Here is a 24273-nt window from a genome sequence, read left to right on the forward strand (position 1 = left end):
ATTCATACTGGACTTCAGGCTCATCAGACCACTGACAGCCTCACCAACATGCTCCATTCACCTGGCTTGCACACCTGTGCATGTGCTGTTTTAGCCACGGAAACTATCTGCCCTTTTTGACTGACTGTTAGCCTCCTACTCAGTCTTCAAAATCCCATTCAAATGGCAGCTCCTCTGTCAATCTTTGACTTCTCCAAAGAGCATGAGTCACTCCTTCCTCTGGGGTCCACCCTCCAAGTAGTACATAGCTCGTGGTGTTTTCATCTATATTCTGGGCACCATCTAGGCAGGGATAGTGTGTTTCTTTGTTACTGCTGAATCCCCAGTGACTAACCAGTGCCCACAATGGGTGCTCAAAACATTTGCTACACGAGTGACTAAATGAAAGAGAATGCTTTCTATGGGAATGAATTGTGAACCAACATTATCCTCAATGTTAAGACCTATGTAGACCGTATACTCCAAAGTTAAATCTTACCCTTTTTGACCCCTTTTTCTGGAGCTTAGGGGATTGAGAGCCTTATGTATTTGGTGAGGATACGTTTTTTGTTGTTGTTGTTTGTTTTGTTTTGTTTTTGAGATGGAGTCTCGCTCTGTCACCCACACTGGAGTGCAGTGGCATGATATTGGCTCACTGCAACCTCGGCCTCCTGGGTTCAAGTGAGTCTCCTGCCTCAATCTTCCAAGTAGCTGGGATTACAGGCATAGGCTACCAAGCTTGGCTAACTTTGTATTTTTAGTAGAGACAGGGTTTCACCATGTTGGTCAGGCTGATCTCAAACTCCTGACCTCAGGTGATCCACCCTCCTCGGCCTCCCAAAATGCTGGGATTACAGGCATGAGCCACCGCACCTGGCCGAGGATAAAAGCTTTAATGTTTCAACCTTTTTTCCCTACATCAGGGCCTTTGCACATGCCATTCCCTCTGCCTAGAATGCTTTTCCCCCAGCTTCTTTCCTTTCTCATCCTCAGGTTTCAAGTTGCCTCTTCAAAGAGGCCATCCACCCTATCTGAACTGGGTCTATGCCACAGATCTCTGTACCCCACATCCCCTAGTTTGTCTCCTTCATAGCAGGTGTAATATGAGGAATAGTTTTGTAAATATCTCTGTGTATGTTTTTGTAACTTGTTTCTGTACTGAAGCATGAGCTCCCAGAGGCTGGGTAATTGACCTATTTTGTTCAGCACAGTATCCCTAGTGCAGAGAAGGGGACCTGTAGGTGCCCAATAAGTAGCTGAAGAAGAATGTTAAGTGAATGAATGAATGAATGAGGCTAAAAATTGAGACAGCCCCTAAGAGGTCCTGGTTTCCTCATTAGCTTCCTCACTGTCCCCAGAAACTCCCCCCAAACCCACCTCAGGCAACACCTTCTGCTCCCAGAGTGAATAATCATGAGTAATGTCATCAGATTAGTAACAAGGAACTTTCAGAGAAGGACAGTGAGCTGCCCAGGGTCACACAGCAAGTTCTCATCTCAGTGAGTTCTCAGGCTGGGGGAAGAACTAGCCCAGTGGCCCTGGGTCAGAAAGGAGATTCTGTCACTCACTCACAGTGGGAACTTGGCTGTATCTCTGCCTTTGTTTGAGCCTCAGCTTTCCTCATCTGTGGAATGGGGGCAGCAGGCTTAGCCTGGATGAGGAGTGTGAGGCAGGTTAGTGTGGTTAGTGTTAGGTGTGTGGTTAGTGTTAGTTGCTTTTCATCTTTTTTTTTTTCACCAGTGGAAAGGGGTGGGTTATGGGTGTCTGAAGACAGGTATGTTGGGGACCTCAGGCTTACAGCTTAATCAGTAGAAGATGAAGGTGAGAGGAACGGCCTTCCCCTGCCCAGCTCGTGCAACCTCTGAGGCTGTGCGACCTCTCAGCCTATCTCTCTCTCCTAGCCAGGCAGCAAATCTCTATTAGCTCCAGCAATCTTTCCCTTCTGGCACTTCTTCCAGCCTGTGCAACCTCTCCTAGCTGTGGAGCATGAGGTCCCAGTCCCAGCACCCACACCCCCCACTCCCCACCCCCGCCGCCTGTGCAACCTCTATCTCCCTGCAAGCCCTGCCATCCTCTGCAGCCTTGCCCAAACCTTGCAACCGCTCAGCCTCTGCAGCCAGATCTCACTCCAGCTCCATTTCCTCCAGCCTAGGAGGGGTTGCGCGTACAGCAGTGAAAGAAGGCTTTGAACTATGCCACGAGGTGGAGCGGGGCTGGCCACCCACCCTCTCTCTCCCCTCAGTTCCCAGCAGCCCCCATCAGCCTGCCCTGGCCCTGGCCAAAGTGGACTGGTGTTACCGATTCATTCTGGGGAGAGTTGGCAAGCCCTCGTCGTAGTCAAGCCCACTTGGCAGATGGGGAAAGGAGGCCCAGAGAGGCCCAGGGCCTTGTCCTGTTCACACAGTGGGGGATGGCAGGGGCCTGTGCTGGGAGCCCGGCTGGTGCACTTGCCCCAGCTCCCTGGGGACAATTCAGGGCGGGGGTTGTGGTGGCCAGATCCTTCCTGTGGGCTGCAGAGACCAGCAGGCTAGATTCCTGATGCAGATGTCCTGAGCAGCTGGGGGCCCTCCATGGGGCCCCTGCCCCCCCAGCCCGGGGAATATTCTCAGGTCGTTTCAGAAGTTCCAGGTTTACTCAGAGGTCTCATTTGAGCTGTCATGAAAAGTCCCTTTGGCCTGGGGCCAGGGCAGGGAGTGGGGGCGGTGGCACCTGTGAGCCAGGGGTGGGGGTGGGTTCCTCCCATTGCCCCCTCCCCTCCCCTTCACGTGTCTGGGGGCTCTGGAGGGCAGGGAAGGAGGGCGTGTGAGGAAGGGACTGCGAGGGCGAGAAGACCCTCTTCCTGGAGGAAGCATCTGTTCCCCTCTTCACTGCTCCCTTCTAAACGGTTCCCTGAGTGACCCTAGAAAAACCCCCACCCTGCTCTGAACCTCAGTTTCCCCATCTGTAAAAGGGGGGAAGCAGAATCATCATAAGAGCTCTCGTTTATTGAGGTCTCATATATGCCAATATGACCAATAATATTTGCTATTTTATTTTTTATCTGTATTTTCATAGCTAAAAGCAAACAGCTCTTACATATTTAAAGTAAAACATAGGCCGGTCACGGTGGCTCATGCCTGTAATCCCAGCACTTTGAGAGGCTGAGGCAGGCAGATCACTTGAGCCCAGGAGTTCAAGACCAGCCTGGCCAACATGGTGAAACCCCGTCTTCACTAAAAATACAAAAATTAGCCAGGTGTGGTGGCAGGTGCCTGTAGTCCCAGCTACTCGGGAGGCTGAGGCAGGAGAATTGCTTGAACCTGGGGGATGGAGGTTGCAGTGACTTGAGATCGCACCACTGCACTCCAGCCTGGGCAGCAGAGCAAGACTCTGTCTCAAAAAAAAATTAAAAAAAAAAAAAGTAAAACATAATAGCGGCCACTTCTCATGAGCCATTTGTGCCCAGCTCTTTTGCCTTCCTCGTCACACTGGCTCTCTCTGTGTACCCCAGAGCTTCAGGACCTAGGGAGGTGCCTGGGCCATGGTAGATGTTCAATAAAGAATAGGGTGAGTAAATCCTCACCACAGACCTAAGACAGGCATTCTTATTCCTATTCCCACTCTTACAGATGCAGCAACTGAGCTGCAGAGAGGTTAAGTGGCTTCCTCAAGGTCACACAGGTACTAAGCAGTGGAGCTGGGACTTGAACCCAGGTCTGGCCAGTTCCACAGCTCAAAGTCACAAGGGGTGGTATGCTGGGAAGCCAGTTCCAGTGCCCCCATCTAACCATGGGCATCCCTTCCTAGTTATGTGGAGAAGGCCCCTGTGCCTGCCTGTGAGGATGCTGAAGGCACTAGCTTCCCTCTCTGGCCGTGAAAGGAATGGATACCCCGTTCCTTTCATTCATTTATTTATCAGGCACCCAGGTTGTCCTGATGCTACAAAGAGGTGGGTTCCTCCCAGAACTTCTGGTGGCTGGCTTTCTCTTGAATGGGCCTCCTCCTCCGGTATCCACCCCCTACTCTACTGCCCACAAGCCCCTTACTGGCTCTAACCCCCACCTCTCAGTTTCTTCTCCTGGCCTGAAGCCAGGATTGCTGGGCAGTGGGAGCCTGCAGTCTGAGCTCAGAGCTGTCTTTGCCTTGCTCTCCCCACCTCTCCTGGTCCTGGATTCTGCCACCTCCTATCACAAGGGCTCTTAGCTACCTCCACTGCGGGACTGAGTAAGGATCCGGACACCCTCCTGGCAGAGGAGCTGGCAGGACAGGGGCATCACTGAGCCCACAGTGGGGAGCAAGTGAGCAGGGCCTCTCCTCTGGGGGTTGCCCATCCCCGTGGGAATGAATACTCAACCATCCCCATCCAATGCTGCTTCTCAGAAACTACCCAGGACCACAAGTCTTGTTTTCATGTTATTCTATCTAGCAGGTGGTGGCTTTGTCCTACAGACTGGCATCCAATCCCAGCTCCATGTCATCTGGTCACAGTTAACCTGGGGCAAGGTTGTCCCCACTAAGCCTCACTCTTGTCATCTGTGAAATGGGCTGAATGAGGCTTCCCGCTTCACCTGTTGAGGACTATGGGAGACCCTTAAGTGCCTACAACATGGTGAGTTGGCACTGGGGGACCAGAGCCAGGTGGGTGGCCAGGCAGGACCACAGCAGCCTGAGTGTGTCCCTCACCCTCTGTCACTCTTGGAGTTGGGCCCTTCTCCATGGGCTCAAAGCTTCTCATGCCACAAACTCTCTTCCTCAAAGGAAAAGGGCCAGTTAGGAGCACAGCTTTCACCCTGTTCTGCCCTGAGGTCCCCACAACTAGCTCCACAAGGATGGAGGTACCTTGGTCCCCATTTCATAGATGAGAAAACCATGGCTTCTCGAGGCTAGAAGCAGAGAGACTTGCCCAAGTTCACCAAGTGAGGAAGGCGCATGGCCGGGTTTTGACCTGGCAGGTTTTCCCCCACTCCACCATGTGCTTCTGAAAGCCCCACTCTCCCCCCAGGGAATCACAGATGTCCTCCTAGAAGCAGCCTCCTGGCTTTGAATGTCCCGCACCTGGTCTTCTGCCATCACTGAGCAGAGACGTCATTCCTGCGGCAAGTCCTAAGTTCCCGCTCCCCAGGACTCTTCCACCAGAAATGTTTCTCCCTTTCCCATCCTTCAAGGCTCAGCCTCCACCGACCTCCCCACCCTCCTCTCCTCCACATGCACAGGGATCTGGGCTGGCCTCTTACCATCCGACCCATTCCCCGTGCTTCATGAGAAAGATGCAGCGACAGTTCATGGGGTCACCTGGCTTGACTGCCCGACCTGCTACGTCCTGGTTGAGTCACCAAGGGAAAATCACTCTACCTCTCACAGCCTCATTTCCTCATCTGCGAAATGGGCACACCAGCCCTTGTTTTGAATGACTGGGTGGAATCAAGGTGGTAAGACACAGAAACTGACACAGAATGGGTCCCATCAGGCTCTGCACCCATGCCCATCACCTCCCGACTCAGCCGCCCAGAATTGGGTGATTGACATGTTAGGTTTGGCTTTCCTTCCCCAGCCCGCTGCCTTTTGGAGGCTGGTTTTCAAGACAGAGGGTCATCTCAGCTACTTCCCTGCTGCCGGGCCCCTAAGCTGTGCTGAACAAGAGACCCCAACCTCAATTCTGCCCAGCCTCACTGCATGAACCTTCTTTGCCTCAGTGTCCCCAATTGTGACTTGGGCACAGTCCTCCGAGGCCTCCCACTGTGACACTAGATGCAGCAGGCAGGGAACAGTCTCTCCTGGGCAGGGAAGGCACCCTGGTCCCAGCAGAAAACCAGGGCTGGAATTACCTTCTGTTTCGGCTTCTTTCTCAGAAATCCATTCCGTGTGCTGGGGGCAATCTGATGGGCTTCTGGGGGTGGCGGCTGGGTTCAGCGTGGGGGTGACAGATGAGGGTCTGAGAAAGCAGGCAGAGGCCTGGGGTGAGAATCCACACCCAGCCCGAGTCACCAATCAGGCTGTCATAAGACCTGTCACTCCGATGACGGGCAGCTGGGCCTCCAGGCAGGTGTCCCACAGAGCAGCAGACAGAGGAAGCAGACGGCAAGGCAGGTACCAGGCGGCCGCAGCAGGGATGCACAGACCGCAGACAGACAGACACAGCTGCGTGGCTGTCAGCCACACTCAAGGAGAGGCAGGCAGAGGGCCAGACGCCGAGCTTACGGTCACTCAGCAGAGAGACGCCAGTGGGTCCGTCTGAGGCCGCTGGCTGCCACCCAGCCGCATGTGCAGAGTGGGGAGGAAGAGGAGGATGTGGTGAGTGGCTCCCCACCAGTCCCGCCCACCCGCAGCTGGGCTCCTCCTGGGAGGGAGTGAGAAAGAGGTGGGAGGGGGCCCGGCCCCACAGCAGGCACCCACTGTCACCAAAGGTCACCTGCAAGTAAGACATTTGGGGCCATCGGGGTGACACTTCCCTCTTAGGGAACTGTGACATCATCCCCACAGGCCTCTCAGTCATAACCCACGAAGCAGGCAGTGCCTCCGGGAACCACCACGTTGCACAGATGTGGAAACTGAGGCCAGAGGTGTGAAGATGTGGCACAGTTTGACCCGTGGACCCGGAGTCCTCAGTGGCCGAGTCCAACCCCTCAGCACAGAGAGAAGGACCAGAACCTTGCCCAAGGTCCCACGGAAGCCACTTTTTCAGACTTTGCAAACCAGCCTGTTTCTTATTCCTGAGACTTACCTGCCTAGTAGGGTCTGAGCTTGGGACCCTCTGCTCTGGCTTGATCCCCATGCCTCTCTGCCACCATTTCCTTTGGATCCAGTCTCCTGCTGCAGAGCTCCAGGAAACAGGACCCCTTGGGCACGTCACATCACCTCTCTGAATGCCTCACTTTGCCCATCTGTCAAATGGGGGTGCCTAGCTCTGAGGAAGAGGGCAGACTTTAACACATGGGAATTCAAGAAGAAAATAGAGAAAAGAAATTCTCAAGAGAGTTTTCATCTTGCTAACATGCCAGAGGCCCATGAGAGGGTCAGATGTTTCTGGAAGACATTTAAGAAACCAGGAGACAAAATTTAACAAGCTTAATGCCTAGCGCAGTCTCCAAAGAAGGAGAGCAAGAGGATTGCTACCACCACCACCGCTACCACCACCACCGCTACCACTGCCATCACCACCACCTCTGCCATCACCACCACCTCCAATTACTTTGGTGCCTACATGATCTCACTTTATCCCACAAAGTGTGAGGCAGACCAGATTAGTCCCATTTTACAGATGGAGAGACTGAGGCCCAGAGGAGTGAAACGTCACACAAGCCAAGAAGAATTAGAGCTGGGATTTGAACCTGGATGTATTTGATTCCTAAGCTTATACCAGGCTGTGAAAATAGGGCCATACCAGGATGAAATGTCCCACAGTTAAGGGAGGCTATTTTGTGCTGTTTTGATAACAAGGTCAGCTCAGATGCACTTGGTAGCTCTCCCTGCTGACTCATTTTTGGGAATCAACTTGCTGTTGACCTTCGTGACCACTCCAGAGAAAAAAGAGAAAGCGTCTTGCTATTCTTTCTTTTTTTTTCTAGCTGTTTTTGAGGAACTTGGTACAAATTCCCCTCTGGCTGATTTGAAGGATCCTGGCCCTGTAGAGCTCTTCCCAGCTACCGAAATGTGTCGTGTTCTCTGGAGAACGAATCTTGGGAAGATGCAGCTTTTGTTTTTCTTTCTCTTGATCTTCAGGGTGCATTCTCTGATAATATGCACTGAAATTTGTGATGGTTGAAAGATCAGGAGAAGAGACAGTAAAAAGAGCTAATATTTGCTGAAAGCTCACTGTGTGCCAGGGTTTTAAGGACTTTAAAGATGCACCCTCTCATTTAAACCTCGGAAATACTCGAGAAGGCTGTGTGCAGTGGTGCACACCTATAATTCCAGCATTTTGGGAGGCTGAGGTGGGAGGATCACTTGAGGCTAGGAGTTCAAGACCAGTCTGGGCAACATAGCAAGACCCTGTCTCTACAAAAAAAATTTAAAATTAGACAGTCATGGTGGTGCATGCCTGTAGTCCCAACTACTCTGGAGGCTGAGGTGGGAGGACCACTTGAGCCAAGGAGCGAAGGCTGCAGTGAGCTATGACTGTAGTGCTGCACTCCAGCCTGGGCAACAGAGCAGACTCTGTGTCCAAAAATAAAATCCCCAAAATGAAAAAGAATGAGTCTAGAAGATAGTTATCATCATCATCATCATCCCTGTTTTACAGATGAGGAAACTGAGGCTCAGAGAGGTTAAGTGACTGGTCCAAGATCACACAGCTAGTGAGTGACAGAGTTGGGATTTGAACTTAACCATTTAGGCTCCAGAGCCCGCACTGTTGTTAACTCACTACACTGCTCTGGGGTGTGTATTAAAACAAGGATGTTCAATTTCTCCTCCCTCCCTCCTGCCTGCCTTCCTTCTTTATCTACCTTCTTTCTACCCACCCACCTACCTATCCACCCATTCATTCTTCTCTGCCCCCACCCACCCAGCCATTCCTTGCTTCCTCCCCCTAATATTTATTGAGTAGGCTCAGAGAGGTTAAGTGACTTGTCCAAAATTACACAGTTTGGCTACGTCCTGGGGCTAGCCCACAGAAATATACACACAGTGACAGCCCCCATGGAGCCTATATTCTAGTAGGGAGAGTAGACAAAAAGAAGTAACAGACAAACTCAATGCAAGCTGTACCAAATGTCATAGAAAACCAATGAGAGATCAAGATTGTGACATTTGGGGGTACGCTAGGTGCTAAGAAGGGACCAGCCATGGGAAGAACATCATCAGCAGAAGGATCTGCAAGTGCAAAGGCACTGAGGTAGGAAAGAATGTGGCTGGCTCCAGGAACTTGAGAACAGCATGGCGTAATACAGTGAGCAAATGGAGGAACAGTAGAAGATGAAGGCATGGAAATCACACATCTACACCACACGGGACCTCACAGTTTCGGGTGAGGAAGATAGATTGTTCCAAAGGAAATGGGAAGTCATCATTGGAGGGTTTCATCTTAAGAGTGGCTTAATTCAGTTTACATTTTCAATTCAGGCCAGGAGTTGGGGAGTGGGTGGGATCAGCAGGGGTCACAGTCCCTTGGTGCTTAAAAAGTAGATGCGTTTGGAGCTGCCAGGTCCATGTCCACTGGGGTAAACCTGAGTCCCCTCAGAAATAGACATGCGGTCCCTTGAGGGGTTCCTCTGGGTCTGTAAATGTCTCATAAGTATGGCCCCTATACCCTTGGAAGGAAGGTACCATAGGATCTCAGCAGCCCTCCAACCATGCCTCGGTACTCATAGCTGGTCAGCGGGGAGGAAGTGGTCACATTTGCATTTCAGCCAAGGGGCCTCCTGGGAAAAAATAATTGACACACCCCCTCCCTCAACCCATTTCCTCTTTTTTATTTTTATTTTAAGTGCTTTATTTAGCTATGCTTTACATAACATAAAATCGAGCCACTGTAAATGTACAGTTCAATGATTTTTAGTGAATTTATCGAATGTGCAATTATAACCACAATCCAATTTTAAAACAATCCCATCACCCCTGATGGGTGCCTGCTTATAGTCAATCTCCATTCCCATTTCCAGGGCCACTTGTCTACTTTATGCCTCTACTGATTTTGCTTTTTTTTTTTTTCTAGGCATCTCATATCAATATGTTGTCTTTTGTGTTTAGCTTCTTTCAGCATCGCGTGTTTGAGGTTCAACCACATTGTAGAGTGTGTTGGCATCACATATCAAAAAATCCATTTTTAGTCCAGGCGCGGTGGCTCATGCCTGTAATCTCAACACTTTGGGAGGCCAAGGTGGGCGGATCACTTGAGATCAGGAGTTTGAGACCAGCTTGGACAACACGGTAAAACCCTGCCTTTACTAAAAGTACAATAATTAGCCTGGTGTGGTTGCACATGCCAGGAGATCGAGACCAGCCTGGCCAACATGGTGAAACCCCATTTCTACTAAAAATACAAAAATTAGCTAGGTATGGTGACGTGCACCTGTAGCCCTAGCTACTCGGGAGGCTGAGGCAGGAGAATTGCTTGAACCCGGGAAGTGGAGGTTGCAGTGAGCAGAGCTAGTGCCACTGCACTCCAGCCTGGGAGACAGAGCAAGACTCCATCTCAAAATAAATAAATAAATAAATAAAAATTCTTTTTTATTGCTGAAGAATATTACATTGCATAGATATGCCACATTCATTTATCCTTTCATGATGATGGACATTTGGAGTATGTCCACTTTTTCCTTTACTACAAACAAGCATGCTATGAGCACTTGCATTGGAGTCTTTGTGTAAACATGCATTTTCAAATCTTTTAGATATATACCCAGAAGGAGACTTGTTGAGTTAAAGGTAGTTTAACTTATTAACTTTTAAATAAGTTTAACTTATTAAGAAACTGACAAACTGTTTTTCGCAGCAGCTGCCCTGTATTATATTCCCACCAGCAATGTCTGAAAGTTCCCATTTCTCTATGTCCTTGACAATATGTATTTTCTTTTTTTTTCTTTTTTCTTTTCTTTTTTTTTTTTTTTTTTTTTGAGATGGAGTCTTGGTCTGTCGCCCAGGCTGGAGTGCAGTGGCGCGATCTCGGCTCACTGCAAGCTCCGCCTCCCGGGTTCACGCCATTCTCCTTCCTCAGCTTCCCGAGTAGCTGGGACTACAGGCGCCTGCCACCACGCCTGGTTAATTTTTTGTATTTTCTTTAGTAGAGACGGGGTTTCACTGTGTTAGCCAGCATGGTCTCGATCTCCTGACCTCGTAATCTGCCCGCCTCGGCCGCCCAAAGTGCTGGGATTATAGGCATGAGCCACCGCGCCTGGCAGACAATATGTATTTTCTATTGGTTTTTATTATAGCCATCCTAGCGGATGTGAAGTGCTATCTCATTGTGGTTTTGATTTGCATTTCCCTAATGGCTAATGATGGTAATCATCTTTTCATGTTGTTGGTAGTCATTTGCATAGCTTGTCTGGAGTAATGTCTATTCAAGTCCCTTGCCAAATTTTATTTATTTTATTATTATTTTTAGACAGAGTCTTGCTCTGTCTCCCACACTGGAGTGCAGTGGTGTGATCTTGGCTCACTGAAACCTCTACCTCCTGAGTTCAAGCGATTCTTGTGCCTCAGCCTCCCGAGTAGCTGGGCTTACAAACGTGTGCCACCATATCCAGCTAATTTTTGTGGTTTTAGTAGAGACGGGTTTTCACCATGTTGACCAGGCTGGTCTCGAACCCCTAACCTCAGGTGATCCGCCTACCTCAGCCTCCCAAAGTGCTGGGATTACAGGCGTAAGCCACTGTGCCCAGCCCCTTGCCAATTTTTAAATTTGATTGTTCATCATTTGTTGTTGAATTTTAAGAGTTCTTTATATGTTCTGGAAACTCACCTTTATCAGATATATGAATTACAAATATTTTTCCCATTCTGTGGCTGTCTTTTCACTTTTTTGATAGTGTGCTTTAATGCAAAAAAAATGAAAAAAATTGACTATAGATTCATGGGTTTATTTCTGAACTCTAAGTTCAATTCCATTGATCTACATGTCTAGCCTTGTGCCAGTATTATCAAACTGTTTTGATTACTGTAGCTCTGCAGTAAGTTTTGGTTTTTTTTGTTTTGTTTTTGTTTTTGTGTTGTTTTGAGACAGAGTTTCGCTCTTGTCACCCAGGCTGGAGTGCAATGGCACAATCTTGGCTCTGCAGTAAATTTTAAAAGTGGGAATGTGAGTCCTCCAACTTTACTGTTTTGGCTTTTCTGGGTCCCTTGAAATTTCACATGATTTTTAGGATCAATTTTTCCATTTTTTAAAAAAGGCCATTGGGACTTTTATAGGAATTGCATTAAATCTATAAATTATCTTGAGGAGTGCAATGTTAAATCTTCCATTACATTAACATAGAATTTAAAAAACTTTATTTAGGTCTTCTCTAATTTTTTCAGCAATATTTTATAGTGTTCAGTGTACAAATCTTGCACCTCCTTGGTTAAATTTATTCTTAAGTGTTTTATTATTTTTGATGCTATTATAAATACAATTTATTTAATTTCCTTTTGGGGTTGTTTATTGCTAGTATATACAAACACAATTTATTTCTGTATGTTGATCTTATACTCTGTCACTTGGCTGAATTTATTAGCTCTAATAATTTCTTTGTGGGTTCTTTAGAATTTTCCATATATATGATCATGTCATCTGCGAATAGCAGTAGTTTTTACTCCTTCCTTTTCCCGTTTGAATGCCTTTTATTTCTTTTTCTTGCTGAGTTTTTCTGGTTAAAACTTTCAGTACAATATTGAATACCAGTGGTGAAAGTGGGCATCCTTTTTCAGGAGAAAAGTTTTCAGCCTTTCACTGATTTAGTGTGATGTTAGCTTGTTTGCTGTGGGTGTTTCTTTCTCTCTCTTTCTTTCTTTCTTTCTCTTTTTCCTTCTTTCTTTCTTTCTTTTTTTTCTTTCCTTCCTTCCTTCCTTCCTTCCTTCCTTCCTTCCTTCCTTCCTTCTTTCTTTCTTCTTTCTTTCTCTCTCTCTCTCTTTCTCTCTCTCTCTCTCTTTCTTTTTTTGAGATGGAGTCTCACTCTGGTCCAGGTTGGAGTGCAGTGGCATGATCTCAGCTCACTGCAACATCCTGGGTTCAAGTGATTCTCCTGCCTCAGCCTCCCAAGTAGCTGGGATTACAGGTGTGTGCCACCATGTCCAGCTAATTTTTGTATTTTTAGTAGAGACGGGGTTTCACCATGTTGGCCAGGCTGGTCTCGAACTCCTGATTTCAGGTGATCCGCCTGCCTCAGCCTCCCAAAGTGCTGGGATTACAGGCATGAGCCACTGCGCCCAGCCAGGTTTTTCATATATGGTCTTTATCATGTTGAGAGAGTTCTCTCTTATTCCTAGTTTACTGTTTTTATCATGAAAGGGTGTTAAATTTTGTCAAATGCTTTTCTGCATCAATTTGGATGATCATGGGGGTTTTCTTATTCTATTAATGTTATGTATTGTGTTGATTAATTTTCTTATGTTGAACCATGCTTGCATTCCTGGGATAAATCCTGTTTGGTCACAGTGTAATCCTTTTAATGTGCTGTAGAATTAGTTTGCTTGTATTTTTGTGAAATTTTATATCTATATTCATAAGGAATATTAGTCTGTAGTTTTATTTTCTTGTGGTTCTGTTGTCTGGATATCTCTCCTGTTTTGTGGAGGAGTTTGAGAAGAACTGATGTTAATTCTTCTTCCAATGTTTAGTGGAATTCACCAGTGAAGCCATCTGATTCTGGACTTTTCTTCATTGGGAGGTTTTTGATTCAATTCTTTACTTGTTGTATATTTATTAAGATTTTCTATTTCTTTTTGAGTCAGTTTTGGCAATTTGTGTTACCAAACTTTAATATTTAAGTTGCCAACTATTATTATCTAGTTTGTTGGCATACAGTCATTCACAGTACTCCCTTGTGATCCTTTTTATTTCTGTATGATTTGCAGTAATATTCCCACTTCCATTTCTGATTTTAGTGATTTGTATTTTTTCTTTTGCTTAGTCCAACTAAAGGTTTGTCAATTTTGTGAGTCTTTTTGAAGAAATGACTCTTTGTTTCTTTCATCTTCTCTATTGATTTTGTATTCTTTATTTTGCATTCTTTATTTTGCTTGTTTGCACTCTAATCTTTATTATTTCCTTCCTTCTGCTACCTTTGGGTTTCATTTGTTCTTCTTTTTTTAGTTCCTTAAAAAGTAAACTAGTAAATTTAGGTTATGATTTGTGATCTTATTTTTTCTTTTTTTTTAATGAAGGCATGTAGGGCTACACATTTCCCTGTTAGCACTGCTTTTGCTACATCCCATAATTCTGGGTGTGTTTTCGGTGCTTTCATTTTCATTTGTCTCTAAGTATTTTCTAATTTCCTTGTGATTTCTTCATTGACATACTGACTGTTTAAAAATATGCTATTTAATTTCCACATATTTGTAAAATTTCCAGTTTTCCTTCTGCTATTGATACCTAGCTTCCTTGTGATCAGAGAAGATACTTCATATGATTTCAATCTTTTAAAATTTATCAAGACTTGTTTTGTGGCTTAACATATAGTCAGTCCTGGAGAATGTTCCATGTGCACTTCGTGGTCACTGTTACTGTTGGGTGGAGGGTTCTATGTGTGTCTATTAGCTCTCGTTGGTTTATAGTTGTGCAAGTCCCCTACTTTCTTAGTCTTCTGTCTAGATGGTCTCCAACTATTATTGTAGAACTGTCTGTTGCTCTATTCAGTTCTGTAAATATTTGCTTCATATATTTTTGGGCTCTGATGTTTAGCACATGTATGGTCATAATTATTATGTCTTCTTTTTTTCGAGACAGAGTGTTGCTCTGTCACCCAGGCTGAGTGCAATGGTGTGATCTCAGCTCACTGCAACCTCTGCCACCCAAGTTCAAGCAATTCTCGTGCCTCAGCCTCTCGAGTAGCTGGGACTACAGATGTGCACCACCATGCCCTGCTAATTTTTGTATTTTTAGTAGCGGCAGGGTTTCGCCATGTTGGCCAGGCTGGTCTCGAACTCCTGACCTCAGGTGATCCACCCATCTTGGCCTCCCAAAGTGCTGGGATGACAGGCATGAGCCACCACCTGACCAGTCTTCTTGACGAATTGACACATTTATCAACATATAATATCCTTGTTTGTCTCTTGTAACAATTTTTTACTTAAGACCCATTTTATCTGACATTAGTATAGCCACCTCAGCTCCCTCTTGGTTTCTATTTTCGTAGAATATCTTTTTCCATCCTTTCACTTTTAACTTATTTGTGTCTTTGGATATAAAGTGAGTCTCTTGTAGACAGCATATAGTTGGATCATGTTTTTTATTCCTTCTGCCAATCCATTCTGTCTTCTAATCAGTGAGTTTAATCTACTTACATTTAAAGTGATTCATGATAAAAGGTTTACCTCTGCATTTTGCTAATTCATTTCATTTATATCAAATTTTCTTTTGTTATTCAATTCCCTCATTACCGCCTTCTCTTGTATTGATTGATTTTCTTTTAGTGCACCATTTTGATAGCCTCTTCATTTCTTTTCTGTATATTTGTAGTTATTTTCTTAGTGGTTACCTTGAGGTTTACACTTAACAGGAAATTTATAACAATATAGTCTGAATTGATAAAAACTTGGTTTAAATAGCAGTACAAAAGCTCTACGCCTATACAGCTCCCTCTACTCTATTCTACTCCTATCCCTGCCCCTCTTTTGTTGTCATTGTCACAAACTACATCTTTATGCGGCATGTGCTCATTAGCATAGATTTATAATTATTTTTATGTATGTATCTTTTAAATAATATAGGAAACAAAAAGAGGAGTCATAAGCCAAAAATATAATTATACTAGTTTTTATATTTACCCTTACTGGTGTTCTGTATTTATTCATATGGCTTTGATTTACTGTCTAATGTCCTTTCATCTCAGCCTGAAAGACTCCCTTTAGTGTTTTTCATAGGGAAGTCCTCCTAGTGATGAAGTACTTCACCTTTTTTTTTCAATCTTTGAATGTTTTAATTTCTTAATCATTTTGGAAAGTAAGTTGTGCCAGATAAATAATTCTCAGTTGGCAGGGTTTTTTCCTTCAGCATTTTAAATATATCATCCTTCTGTCTTCTGGCCTTGTGGCTTCTGATGAGACTTTGGTCATTAATCTTGTTGAGGACCCCTCGTATGTGACAAGTTACTTCTCTCTTGCTAGTCTCCAGATTCTCGATTTGTCTTTGTCTTTCAACAGTTTGATTATAATGTGTCTTGGTGTAGATTTCTTTGGTTTTATTCTAGTTGGAGTTCACTGAGCTTCTTGGATGTACATACTCATATCTTTCATCAATTTTTGGAAATGTTTGGCCTTTATTCAAATATTCTTTCTGGTCCTTTCTTTCCCCTCCTTCTGGGATTCACATAATGCATATGTTTATACACTTAATGGTGTCTCACAGGTCTCTCAGGCTCTGTTTATTTTTCTTCCTTTTTACTTTGTGCTCCTCAGACTGGAGTGTCTCAATTTACCTAGCTTCAAGCTTATTGATTCTTTCATTTGCCTACTCAAATCTGGTGTTGGAGCTCTCTAATAAATTTTTCATTTTGGCTATTATATTTTTCAGGTCCAAAATTTCTATTTGGTTATTTTAAATAATGTCTAGCTCTTATTGATATTCTCTACTTGTTCTTACATAGTTCTAGTTTACCTTAGTTCTTCACTCATGGTTTCCTTTAGCTTTTTGAGCATATTTAAGACAATTGATTTAATGTCTTTGTCTAGCAGCTCCAATGTCTGGACTTCTTTAGGGACATTTTCTATCCATTCTTCCCCCCTGTGAATGGGCTGGGTGTTCCTGTTTCTTTGTATACCTTATAGGTTTTTGTTGGAAACTTGGCACTTTGAATGTTACAATGTGGTAATTCTAGAAATTACATTCTCCCTTCCCCTGTCCACAAGCCTTGCTTTTGTCATTTGCTGTGAGCTTCAGCCATTCATTTATTTAGTGACTTTTCCAAACTATTTTTGCAAAGACTATATCCCTTTTTGTGTATGTTCACTGAAATCTCCATTCTGTTATCTCAGCAGTTAGTGAGAGATCTGTAAGAGGTTTCCTTAAATACCTGCAGCCAAAAAGAAAAACGAAATAAAAGATACTCCCCTAGTCTTTGTAAATTGGCTCTGAGCTGGGATACTTCTTTACACTTAGCCAGCCAGACTACAATTCTGTCTTAGCCTTCACCTCTGCTTGTGCAGAGCCCAATTAGCCAGAGGTGCAAGCCTAGGGTCATCTCGTATCATTTCTGTGCATGACTTCAGCCCTGTGCATATGTGTTATATTCTAGATTCCCTGGTATACATGGAAGCTTTTCAAAGCCCTTATTCCCCCGTATATATTCCTCCTTAGTCTTTTTCTTCTCCGGCTTTTTGGTCGGTCTCTGCTTTTTGCTTTGTCTGTCATCCCTTGCCCCACATGGGTAGTTTGTGTCTTTAAAGTTTTTCAACAGACATTGCCTGGGAAGCTGCTCCAGCCTAGAGTTCAGGGGAAGGGGGAGGGCAAAACAAAGACAAGCACCTGAGTGGATCCTTTAGGGAGATGCCAAACAGATCAAGATGTAGAAACACAATTCTTTGAGACCAAGGCTTGTGTTGTTCTTTCTGGTACCAGCAAGCCATGCCAAGAATGCAGGCTACTGTACGCACAGCCATGACTAAGCTGATGAATGTGAGATGGTAGGCAAGTAAGCAAAAATGCTACAATATTTTCTTACCAAGAATTAGCAGCCTCTTCTGGTTGCTAAAGGGTTTTGATTAGATTTCAGAGTTTCAAAAAAGTTTCTTTTGACAGTTTCTTCCAGCTTAATGTTTGCTTTAGTGGAGGAGCTGATCCTTGGAGTTCCTTACTCTGCCATTTTTAAATAATGTACTTAATGGTTTTTCTTTTTTTTGAAGCATAACCCTTTTAAATTTTATTGAAACCCAATTTATCAATTTTTTTTCTTTTGTGGATTGGACTTTTGGTGCCATATCTAAGAAATCTTCACCTAAACCAAAGTAGCAAAAATCTTCTCTCATATTTTCTTCTAAAAGTTTAATCGTTTTAGCTCTTGCATTTTTATTTTTTATTATTTGTTTATTTTCTGAGGCAGGGTTTTGCTCTGTTGCCCAGACTGGAGTCCAGTGGCTCACTGCAATCTCAGATCACTGCAACCTCCACCTCTTGGGTTCAAGCAATTCTCCTGCCTCAGCCTCCTGAGTAGCTGGGACTACAGGTGCACACCACCATGCCCGCCTAATTTTTGTATTTTTGGTAGAGATGGGGTTTCTCCATGTTGCTCAGGCTGGTCTTGAACTCCGGGCTCAACTGATCCACCTGCCTCGACCTCCCAAAGTGAGCCATCGAGCCCAGCCTTACCTTTTTAAAATTATGATTTTGACTTAATTTTGTGAATGCTGTGAGGTAATGATCTAAATTTATCTTTTTTCATATAAATATCTAAATGTTTCAGCACAATATTTAGAAAAGATTGAATTGCTTCTCCCTATTGAATTGCCTTGGCACCTATTTTGATAGTTGACTATAAATATATGGGTTAATGTCTGGACCCTGTATTCTGATCCACTGCTTTATATGTCTGTCCGTTTACTAGCAACTTACTGCCTTGATTACTGCAGCTTTGTAGTAAGTTTTGAAATCAGGAAGTAGAAGTCTTCCAAATTTGTTCTGCTTTTTCAGAATTGTTTTGGCTATTCTGAGTCCTTTGCATTTCCATTATAAATATTAAATTCCATATAAGTTTCAGCTTGCTAATTTCTGCAAAAACTCCTACTGGAATTTTGACAAGGATTGTCTTGAATCAATAGATCAATTTGAGGAAATCTACCACCTTAAAGACTTGGAGGCTTTCAATCCTGGATATAGGCACTCTCTCCATTTATTTAGATCTTTGAAAATTCTTCTCAGACAACCCTTTCCTCATCCATTCTTTTTTTAAATTAATTTTTTATTGTAATAGATACACATCACATGACATGTATGACATGGTTTGGCTGTGTCCCCACCCAAATCTCATCTGGGATTGTAGCTCCCATAGTTCCCACATGTTGTGGGAGGGAGCCAGTGGGAGATAATTGAATCATGGGGGTGGTGTTCCCCATACTGTTCTTGTGGTAGTGAATAAGTCTCACGAGATCTGATGGTTTTATAAGGAGAAACCCCTTTCACTTGGTTCTCATTGTCTCTTGTCTGCCGCCATGTAAGATGTGCCCTTTGCTTTCTGCCTTTCACCATGATTGTGAGGCCTCCCCAGCCACATGAAACTGTGAGTCCATTAAACCTCTTTTTCTTTATAAATTACCCAGTCTTGGGTATGTCTTTATCAGCAGCGTGAAAACAGACTAATATGATGTACCATCTTATCCAATTTTAAGTGTAAGTTCAATGGTATTAACTGATGCATTCCTTTCTGAGGTCCAACATTGTGGGGTTCCTCTAACAGACCAGATGGTCTGCTGAGGGCCACAGCCAAGAAAGGACAGGGGATGTTTCACGGGGAGCAAACCACAAAGGAAGGAGACGTCTAGAGGGCTGGATTGTGTGCAACATGTGGCTGAAACTGGGAACTCCCTTTTCACTCAGTTACCCTGAGACAGCAGGTTTAAGAGCAATGGCTGAATCTAAAGAAAAAAACTAATAAATAGTGCCCTCAGTTATGAGTAACACAGAAAGAATATGTTTATCCTGCCTTAAAGGCTCATCTTGGTTTGTATTAGGCTCTGGACTAATAGGGGTATCATTTAAGCAGATGATAAGACTAAGAATTTTATAAATTTCTTTCCAAAATTAGGATCTCTAATGGGCTGATCAGACTGCCCTAGCCATTGATCACATCAATTGCTGTTTGGCACATGAGCTGTGTCTTGGTTGGGTTCCCCCAGAAGCAAATTCTAAGACAAGGATTTAAGGATAAGTCATAGATTTGGGAAATAATCCTAGGAAACACTTATAGGGGAATGGAGAAGTGGGGCAGGGAAAGCGAGGAAGCCAGTAGAGGGCGCTTTAAGGAGAAGGCCACTGCTGTTGGCAACTGGAGCTGAATCCCACTGGGTACCTCTCTGGGAGACAATATAGAACATGTCTCCAACTTGTCCCAAAGGAGAAACAAGAAATCTGGGATATTTCTTTTCCAGGACTTCATTTGTTGTTAGTTGAGGGCTGCTTCCAGGGCCACGACTCTCCGACACTTCCAGCTTGCCGATTGTGTGCCCCTGCTGCCAAAAATGAACCCTCAAGCAGGGAGTTGCAGGTGTTTGCAGTAAAAATGCTTTGGTGTATAAAGCTGAGAAGTTAAGGGTAAGGCTTCAACATCTGCTACAGGGACCATGATAGGGACAATTAGTTGTGTCCCAGCTTCCATCTTGTCCTTCTTTCTCATATCAGGACCATAGCATAATTCTGGATGGCAACAGACCCAGCTAATAGACCACTTTCCAGTTTCCCTTGCAGCTAGTGATGGGAGTGTTCACGTGGACCTTCTGGAAGCACCCTATGGCCCTTCCAGTATTCCCCTTCTTCCTTTCTCCTGCCTAAAGTGTAGATGTGATGGCTGGAGCTCAAGCAGCCATTTGGAGCTAAAGAAAAAGAAGAGGATAATCACAGAGAACTTGGCCCTGATATCATGGGTCATGAACAAATGTCAGCAATCACTTGTCTCTAGACTTCTCATTCCATAAAGGAATTCGCTCTTAAGTGTTTAAGCCACTGTGGTTGGTCTCTATTAGAAGTTGGAACTTCTAATCATACTATCAGAAGGAGGAAGGGGCTTATCTGTGTGCCCAAACAGGTGAAGCAAGTTATGCTAGGTATAACCAGGTATGCTGTGTGTATAAAGTACTGACTAGGTTGAAATGAATCATGAAGAGAGGGTTGGATGAATAATTTATAAAACATCTGTGAAACAGAATACTCTGTAGCTATGCCATGTGAGGACATAGAAAGAAGGTGGCTGTCTGCAAGCTAGAAAGGTTGTTCAGAAAACAACCATCAACCACCTTGACTTAGACTACCAGCCTCCAGAAGTGTGGGAAAATAAACTGTTGCCTAAGCCACACAGTATATGGTATTTTGCTATGGCAGCCTGAGCTGACTAAAACAGATGTATCTGTATTAGTCAGGGTTCTCCAGAGAAACAGAACTGTAACCAACACAATTATTAATAACAATAATACAAAATTGTTTACAGTTGTAAGGGACTTGCCATCTGCACTAAGCTATCAAAACCACCTTTTATTTTAATTTTGTATTTTTGAGACAGGGTCTCACTCTGTCGCCCAAACTGGAGTGAAGTGGTGTGATCATGGTGTGATCACTGCAGCTTAAACCTCCCAAACTCAAGCCATTCTCCCTCTTCACTCTCCCGGGTAGCTGGGACCACAGGTGTGCACCACCATGCTTGGTTAAGTTTTAAAAAGCTTTTTGTAGGGACGAAGTCTCATTATATTGCCAGGGCTGGTCTCAAACTCTTGGGCTCAAGTGGTCCTCCTGCCTCAGCCTCCTAAAGTGTTGGGATTACAGGCGTGAGCTACTGTGCCCAGCACCAAACTACATTTTAATATACCCATTTTAGACATAAGAAAACAGGTGCAGGAGACTAAGCAACTGGTCCACAAGCACACAGCCAGTAAGTGGCGGGGTCAAGATTTGAACCTGGGCCGTCTAGCCTCAAAGGTTAATAGGCCCATTTCTGGGTGGCGGGAATTTTTATTTTTAATTTTTTATATTATTCTGTATTATCTGATTTTTAAAATGATATCTTACTTCTGGAATCTCGGAAAAATAACCAAGCCATTTCGTTTTGAAGAGAAAAAAATGGAGGTCACAAAACATCAGTATGGTGGGAAAAGGGTGCAGAGAAGGGAAGGTATAAAAAAATCTATAGAGATGTGAGCCATGGTCCCCCCGAAGCATGTGACGTCCTTTACTTCAAGCCAGATATTCAATTACTCATATATGAAGATTAGAACCACAGAACCAACATGTCACATGGAAAATGCTTGTGAGATTTTCGCAAAGTCAAGAGTGTGTCACAGCCAAGGGGAACCTGAAGCACCCTAGGGTTGCATTAATAGAGGTATGGTGTCCAGAACGAGGGAGGCTATTCTCACTGCACCGGCCACACCTACAGTCTACATCCAGTTCTGGGCCTTCTTTTTTAAAGAACATTGGCAAATTGATGTATATTCAGAACAGGCAACCGAGAAGGTAGAGCAGCTGGTGTGGAGACAGTAAAAAAAAACCAGGAGACAGCAGAAGTATTTGGAAAGAGAAAACTCAGGGTGGGGGTCATGAGCAGGTCCAGACCAGCACAGTCAGAGTTGATGAACTGGAGAAGACAGTGAGCTCCCTGTCCCTGGTGGTATGTAAACAACTCCTCACTGTGGGGGTATGGTTGGATTAACTGAGTGTGTGGTTGGACCAAGGGCAATGAAGTCTCCTTTCATGCTGAATGTCTGTGTGTCTCTGATTCTTAGAAAGACGTAGGAGGGCTTACAATGGAAGGAGATAATTATGGACTGAATATGCCGCTTTCAACCTCTGCCAAATTCATATGCTGAAGCCTTAACCCACAGTGTGGCCGTATTTGGAGATGAGGCCTCTAACGAAGTAATTAAGGTAAAATGAGCTCAGAAGGGTGGGGCCCTGATCTGATAATGTTAGTGCCCTTATAAGAAGAGACACCAGGGAGTTTGCCCTCAATCTCCCTCACAGCAAGAAGGTGGCTGTCTGCAAGCCAGGAAGAGAGACTTTGTCAGGCATGGAATCAGCTGGCTTTCCTTTCTGACTGCAGAGCTGGGGAGATGGGAGTTTACCAAAGTTTTCCAGATTCTGCACGGAGAATTCAGGTGGTGCACTGAAAATATGCCTACCAGAGACTGGCACAAATGGGCGAAGGAATTTCCTTAGCATTCTGATCCCTGATGTTATTCCTGGACCAACTTGTTGATCATGGACTTTCCAGCCTCCAGAACCGTGAGAAATAAACGTCTGTTGTGCAAACCACCCGGCCGTTGTGTTATAGCATCCTGAGCAGCTAAGACAGAGGGTTACAGCAACCACTGAGCTGATTGGGCACCTCTGCAAGCTTTCTCTTAGGGGACCCTGGGGCTGAGCCCCGGCCTCCAAGATCGGGGTGGGGGTGTGGTGGGGTAAGCTGATTACAGTCTTAGGGTAAAGGAGGAATTGCCCATCTCCTCCCTCCCCTGCCACCTCCAAAATTTTCACAGTTAACAAAACAGATCTTCTTTTCACTGTCAAAGGTTTTAAATTCAACAGGAAGGTGGATACACAGGTCTAAAAGCAAAGCACTTGGGTTAGTGGCATGTACTAAGTATAAGAGGTACTGCCGGGCATGGCGGCTTAGGCCTGTAATCTCAGCACTTCGGGAGGCCGAAGCAGGCAGATCACCTAAGATCAGGAGTTTGAGACCATCCTGGCCAACATGGTGAAACCCCATGTCTACTAAAAATACAAAAATTAGCCAGGCGTGGTGGCACATGCCTGTAATCCCAGCTTCTGGGGAGGCTGAGGCAGGAGAATCACTTGAAACCGGGAGGTGGAGGTTGCAGTGATCTGAAATTGTGCCACTACACTCCAGCCTAGGCGACAAGAGCAAAAGTCCATCTAAAAAAAAAAAAAAGGTACTTATAGTTGTTGCTGTTACTAGACTAGTATGATTATTATTAACAGCAGTAGCATATTGTCTTTGTTTTGGTTTTGGTTTTGTTTTGTTTTCTAGCCCTGACTTACTCTTCTCCTGATCACTGTGTCCTGGTTGTTTCTGAGATATCATGCCCCCTCCATTCTCAGTCCCTTTACCTAGGAGCGTGCATGACCCTAGCCTAAACCAATCCACTATATTCCCTAAGCCACATTAACAGATCCAGTCAGAGTCTAAGAGATCCCATGAGACTCTAGAGGGATTAATCGGAGCAAAGACTCTGCACTTGGAGCCGGGAGAATGTATTCATGTGTTCCCTGCAGCTGCTGTATGTCTCTGTGGCCACACGGGAGAAACTGCCTCAGGATGGGGTTGACCTGGAAGAAGTGACTCGAGAGATAAACTGGGCCATCAGGAATCAGGATCCCTTGATCCAGCTATGCCTGAAAGCCAAGACATTTTAGTTAAATAGGACAATAAGTTCCTTCTTGGCTTCAGCCAGTTTGGATTAAGTAAGTTTCTTTCACTTGAAACTGAAAGAATCTTGACAGATACATTACTGTGTGATCTTAAAGTGCTATATTGGTGGTTGGTACAAAGTGCAATGACAGCAGACATGAGCGAACCCTGATGATACTGGCCATGGTGTGGAGGGAGTGTCAGGGAAGGCTGCATGGAGGAGGGGTCACTTGTTCTGGCCTTGGAAGGATGAAGAACAGTTCAGCATGTTGAAAAGATAGGAAAGTACATTTCAAAACGTTCTGAAAATGTGGACAGGAAACCAAGAAATATGCTTCTAAATCACCCAAGAGACAATGAGAAAAATTGCAATGGAAAATAAGAAAACATTTTGAACTGAATGGTTTTAAAAAAAATCACATGTTAACTTGTGGGTTGCAGCTAAAAAAATACTTAGAGGGAAATTTGTAGCCTTAACATTCACAAATTAGCAAATAAGGAAAGCTAAAAATTAATGTTCTAAACGTCTCTCTCGAGAAGTTAGAAAATGACAGTGAAATAAACCCCAAAGAAAGAAAAGGAAAATTATAAAGATCAGAATTGGCTGAAAGAGGAA

At 44.6% G+C, this 24273-nt stretch overlaps 1 protein-coding gene across 4 annotated transcripts in view; it reads right to left on the bottom strand.

The window, feature by feature from the left end:
• The window catches only part of IL21R (interleukin 21 receptor), a 52401-nt gene extending 46533 nt beyond the window's left edge, over positions 1–5868 (bottom strand). For 3 of the 4 annotated variants that reach the window (XM_063612804.1, XM_055232680.2, XM_063612798.1), the window contains exon 1: positions 5784–5868. The gene's annotated coding sequence lies outside the window, so the exon portion shown is untranslated. The remainder of the gene's footprint in view (positions 1–5783) is intronic. The other variant, XM_063612801.1, reaches the window with a different exon arrangement.
• Positions 5869–24273: the final 18405 nt, after the last annotated feature.

This window comes from Symphalangus syndactylus, chromosome 11 (assembly GCF_028878055.3).
Source record: "Symphalangus syndactylus isolate Jambi chromosome 11, NHGRI_mSymSyn1-v2.1_pri, whole genome shotgun sequence".
Classification (NCBI taxonomy): Eukaryota; Metazoa; Chordata; class Mammalia; order Primates; family Hylobatidae; genus Symphalangus; species Symphalangus syndactylus.